The sequence below is a fragment of the Tenrec ecaudatus genome (genome assembly GCF_050624435.1).
Source record: "Tenrec ecaudatus isolate mTenEca1 chromosome 2 unlocalized genomic scaffold, mTenEca1.hap1 SUPER_2_unloc_12, whole genome shotgun sequence".
In the NCBI taxonomy this organism is placed as follows: Eukaryota; Metazoa; Chordata; class Mammalia; order Afrosoricida; family Tenrecidae; genus Tenrec; species Tenrec ecaudatus.
In genome coordinates this window covers 434,352-440,351 of record NW_027457572.1, presented here as the reverse complement: position 1 = coordinate 440,351, position 6,000 = coordinate 434,352, and the positions used below count along the sequence as shown (strand labels likewise).

General features: G+C 43.2%; 1 pseudogene; it reads left to right on the top strand.

The window, feature by feature from the left end:
• The first annotated feature begins 4,049 nt into the window (after positions 1-4,049).
• LOC142435842 (stathmin pseudogene) lies at positions 4,050-4,574 on the top strand (annotated as a pseudogene).
• Positions 4,575-6,000: the final 1,426 nt, after the last annotated feature.

The following is a 6,000-nucleotide window of genomic DNA, read 5'->3' as shown; positions in this document are numbered from 1 at the left end:
CACCCTGAATAATATTCACTAGTGGTGTTTGAAGAATTATCACATGTACTTCAACTTCAATAGAATGCTGAATTAGTTATTTTATCTAATCTTTTGGGGGAGTTCAGGTGGACCTAGTCTTTAAAGTGAGGTTCTGACTCTTCAATACTCTGAAGAATATTGAATATTCACCACATTTAATATATCTTTTGATCTCTTGACTGCTGCTTCCATGAGCTTTGATTGTGGATACAAGGAAGACAAAATCCATGACGAACATTTCTCCAGACGGAGTGGATGAGTGAAGAGACTTGGTGGTGGTGAAGTCAGTGGAGGTGGCAGGATTTTCTTTGGCAGGCTCCGATGGTGTTCCTCGCTCACTACAGGGGAATCTGCAAAGGAAGATAACGTAAAGGTGGCCTCCAAGTCCAGTCTCTGGTCACTGTAGCCAAGAGAATTGAGACCAGGGCGGTAGTTCTTACCCCAAAGGGGCAGTTCTGTGCAGAAGAGACAGGGCAATGCCAGAGCAAAGAGCAGGCGGCTTTCCTGTTGCATCTTTTTTGTAGTTTCCTGGACTCTGCTCTACGATGTAACTCAATTCTGAAGTGAAGATGGAGGTGGCAGTGCAGGAAAGTCCAAGACTTCCTGGAATCTGAAGTGCTACTCAGATCATCCAAACAAGAGATAGTAAAGGAGGGAGATGGCTCTGTAAAACTGAGCCCCTGAGTTCCAAAAGATGGTGTTGTAGACTGTACAGTTCTTTCTTCAATGCCTTACTCATTGATGGAACCGAGAAGGGGTTCTTCTGAGTTTCAGTTAGTATCCACGGAGAGTAAAAAGCCAACAACAGGCCAAGTGTATGAGAGTGACTCCACCAACCACTGCATGATCTTTCTTCACCTGGCTGGCCCGGATATTGGCAGTCCAGTAACAAACACATTGGCCAAGTTAACAAGGTTAAAGTCATTGGAATCAAAAACACATGGAAAGAACCAAGAGGCTGCTGCATGGGAGCAGTGCAACCTGCTGTGGCGCAGTAGGACCAGTTACAGCAGCCTAACTGGTGGCTCATCGGATGACTCATCGGATGACAATGAAGAGGATTCAGGGGGTAGTAGGCAATCACTACAATTATAACATAAGTAACTGATGTGCCCCTTGTGTTTATAAATACTGTAAGGTGACTTTAGTTACTCCAAGTTCTCCTCGTTGCAATAATTTGTAACTCTTTGGACCATGCGTCCTTGAGGCAGATGTCTTTCAGAAAGAGAGCACTTTCAGGGGTTCTGGGTTTTTGAAGGGAGCAGTGAGAGTGAAGAAGTCATGCTACCTCACTAACATGGTGGTAAGAGGTCATGGGAATGAACCAGCTGAGCCAGAGAGGTAGACACAGTTGTGTGTTGAGGCAACACATCTGGTCAGCAAGTACCTTCTGTCATAGCTGCTCTCCCTTTACAAGGTGTGTACCCACAGTACAACACCTGAACCCAAGTTGGCCTAATGCAGCATCTGTGTATTTTTGTTTTCTACCTTCTAAAAGTTGAAAAATAAAAGTGCAACATAATAAATCTGATGGAAAGTTTATCAGTGGCACTATGTGTTTTTCTGCATTGACATGGAATAACGACAGTGGGAGTTTCATTGGATTCCAGAAAATGCAGCATTGATGGATGGCATCAGATCCACTGTAGTCTGATATTTCTAGTGGAAAATGTAGAGTTAGAGCCATATGCGCATACACAACGGGAGAGAAGTCATATTGTCCTGCAAGCCCTCACCCATTACTGTGACCATGTGTGTTCTTTTTTCATTTTACAACGTTGCAATGGAATGGCACTTTGTCTCCCTTTCCAAATGCCTTGGTAGCTCTTGAGTATCACAAAAGCACGTGGACTATAGTTTTCCTGTTTCATTCGGTGAAAATATGCTCACCGAGTGCCTGACCTGCTGAAGGCACTTTGTAGAGCGGGGATGTGGGACCCCTGATCTGGATGAGACACTCACTGCATGTACATGCTTCAGATCCTCCTGACCCGCCTGCCTGGCCTTTTGTTCCAAAAAAAGCCAGTTCATTCCATACCCTTCTTTCTGCTGCCTCTTTGTTTCACTCCACTGGCATGTGTCTCACTCATCGTGTGTTTTTTTTCATCTTTGTTGGCATCTGACCTCAGCGTTCTTCGTCAACTTTTTAATTTCTCCTCCACTTTGCTTTTGCAGACCAGGCTTTTTAAAGACCACGGACCTCCAGATTTTAGCACCTCATATATCAGTGTTTCACATGGACATGATTCTAGAAGAAAACCAAAGATCCAAACCCAGAGCAACTTAGGACCTTCTGCAAATTCACTACTAGTGTACCTTTGGGCCTTCACATTTCACATTGGAGATTTATTAATTTTTATTCTTACACATTTTTGTTGGTTGATTTACTTGAGTTAAAATGCTAGACCAAGTAGAAATGTACAATTTCTAGCCTGTGTTTACCTGGGATATCGTTGGTAGGAGAATCAGGGTGGATGCCATTACTTTCTGTACTGGAGAAAAAATAAGCAATCACTGAATGAATCACACAAGCAATCAAGCAAACACACAACTTCTGCCTCAAAGTGTAAATCTACCGCCATTGGGTCAATTCAGACTCATAGCAAACCCGTAGAACTGAATATAACTGTTCTTTAGGTTTCCAGAGCTTTCCATATTTATCGGCACACAATACTTAAACTTACTCCCAAGGAGTAGCTGCTGGGTTTGAACCGCTAACCTTTTGTTTAGCAACTAATGCTTAGTCCACTCACCACCAAGTCTTCTTTATATATACATCTGCTCTGAGAACCTATGTTACATATTGTGTGATGTCACTTGAGGATCAACTGCCTCATATGCCTGTGAAAGCTAGACAATGAGTAGGAAGTTTGCAGGAAAATCGATGACCTGAAAATGATGGCTTGGGGGTAGGATATTGAAAGTACCAATGACTGCAAGTAAGGAAAGCTTACTTCACGCACTCTGCACCCCTGATATAATCCTTCAGTCTTCCTTTTGTCTCCCAAATGCAAAGGACATTTAAAAGAATGTGATTTGAGTACCTCAGAAAGTGTTCGAAAAAGGAAAACACTGACTTGAGACTTACATAGACATAAATGGACACTGTCAGGAAATATTAGGTTTATAATTTGTTCTTGTTTTGTTTTTCAAACTTGAGTAATTTATTTGGGTTGAAAATTAAGACTTTATGCAGCTTAGAGTGCTCTATAGTGGACTGATAATATTCAGTGTGATAAAGAGCATTTACAATGGGCAATCCATGAGGAAAGGAAGTTTTTTACTCCTTACTTATTGTTTCATCCTGGATGACTAGGGTGCCTAGAATATTACCTGGCTCCTAATAGATTTTCAATAAATAACATTTACTTTTCAGTGGAAAAGGCAGTCTATCAATATTTTTACATCTAACCCACTGCCCTAATGTATACTCCAACTCATAGCAACCCTGTATAGGATTTTGACAGTCTATCGATCTTTATAGTAGATGGATTTCTCTGTAGATAGCCTCTCTATTTAAAATCTAAAAAAGGTGGACATTCTAGAGTACTTAGCACAGTTTATGAATTTGTTGTTGATAGGTGCCATCAAGTTGGTTCCTACTCAAAGCATCCCTAAGCACAAAAAGAACAGAACACTGCCCAGTCCTGCACTGTCCTCACAACTGTTCTTACATTTGATCTCATTGTTGCAGCCATTGTTAATCCATCTCCTGGAGGGCCTTCCTCCTTGTCACTGCCCTCGTGATGGCCTTCTCCAGGGACTGGCCTCTCTGGGCAACATGTCCAAAGTATGTGAATAAAGTATCACCATCCTTGTGTCATATTAGAATGTGTGTGTGTGTATATATATATATATATACTTTGTATGCGGTCTTTCACTTTTGGGTGAGTTTATTTTCTTTTTTTGAGGATCTTCTTAATAATTATTTGCTTTCAAACAACAATATTTGGATAGACAATATTTTCTAGGGCCTTCTAAGCCAAAATGATTGCATAAAACTACATTTGTGAGAGTGTGGCCAGGCGGCTCGGACCGAGCAGGGCTTTCCTTCCCAGTGGATTGCAGAGCGTACACTGCCAGTCTCTTGTCTTCTGTTCACCATGGCTTCTTCTGATATCCAGGTGAAAGAACTGGAGAAGTGGGCCTCTGGCCAGGCCTTTGAGCTGATACTCAGCCCCCGTTCAAAAGAGGCCGTCCCAGAATTCCCTCTTTCTCCTCCAAAGAAGAAGGACCTTTCCCTGGAGGAAATTCAGAAGAAATTAGAAGCTGCAGAAGAAAGACGCAAGTCCCATGAGGCGGAGGTCCTGAAGCAGCTGGCCGGGAAGCGGGAGCACGAGAAGGAGGTGCTGCAGAAAGCAATCGAGGAGAACAACAACTTCAGCAAGATGGCCGAGGAGAAGCTGACCCACAAAATGGAAGCCAACAAAGAGAACCGAGAAGCACAAATGGTGGCCAAGCTGGAGCGCTTGGGAGAAAAGGACAAGCACGTGGAAGAAGTGCGGAAGAACAAGGAATGCAAAGACCCCGCCGATGAGACTGCAGCCGACTAGCTTGTCCTGAGGACTGACTTTCTCCCCTCCCTCCTCGAGATCCAAAGACCGTGCTGGCCAGTGTCATTTTACTACTATTACTATTTCCCTCCTGACAAAGACTAGAAGCCAACGTAGGACGTAAATAGGTAGATCCAGACCATGTGATGTTGTTTTAGGGGCTAAAGGGGAGAAACAAAAAGTGTTTGACTCTTTTTTTCTAAAGTGTTGGAGTGTTTCTAACGTAGCTATTTTTCTTGTTGCCTCTTTTCTACTTCGGTGCACTCAGTGCGCTGGGTGAATGGCTAGCACTGTATTGGCCCCGTGGAAACATGTTTGTGAAAGAGTATGTAGTGGCTTCTCAAAACTGTTAGATGCTGAATATCTGTTTGCTTTTAAATCCCAGTTCTGTCCCGATTTTACCAGATGCTACTGTACTTGAATGGTTAATAAAACTGCACAGTGCTGCTGGTGGCAGTGAAAAAAAAACTACATTTGTGATTATTTATTACAAGAAGGTTCAAGATAAATCTGAGGGTATAGAGACAATTTGGGACTCCACATGAGAATTTTTTTCTACATGAAATATTTATAGCTTTGACAACAAATGGCACTAGTTGGTACCCTGAAACAGGAGTCCTCAAACTTTTTAAACAGGGGGCCAGTTCACTGTCCCTCAGACCCGTTGGAGGGCCGGACCATAGTTTAAAAAAAAAAAAGAACAAATTCCCATGCACACTGCACATATCTTATTTTGAAGTCAAAAACAAATGGGGTAAAAACACCTGGCGGGCCAGATAAATGTCCTCGGTGGGCCACATGTGGCCTGCGGGCTGTAGTTTGAGGACACCTGCCTGAACTAACTAGTTGTAAAGTGATATCTCATCAATTACTATTACTGTGAAATCTGTCTTTGGAAGATGGTGAAAGAGAGACAAAGCCCATTCCAAGGAAAATAAATCATGTTCAGAGGCATGAAGCTTCTCTTGAGTCTGTGCATGGTGTCCCTAGAGAGGTGCTGACAAGGTGGGGAAACCACAGCTTCTGAGAGGAAAGCATCACTGACCTCAGCCCTTGCATCTACTGAAACCATGGCCTGTTGCTGGGAGGTTTGTGTCTGGGCTCACACTGAATTCCCATCACTGTGCCTCTAGTACAGTAATACACGGCTGTGTTCTCAGGATTCACAGAGCTCAGTTTTAAATAAACTTTACTTTTGGAGGTGTCCCTGGTTATGCTGACTTGAGACTGGAGAGCTGGATTATAGTGTGTGCTAGCACCCCTCTGTATATCACCAACCCATTCCAGTCCCTTTCCTGAATCATGGCGGATCCAGCTGACATCGGAGCTGGTTAAAGAGAATCTGGAGACAGCACAAGTGAGAGCCAGTGCCTGTGAAGGCTTCACCAGTCCAGGGTCTGACTCTTGTCACTAGACCTGAGCCAGG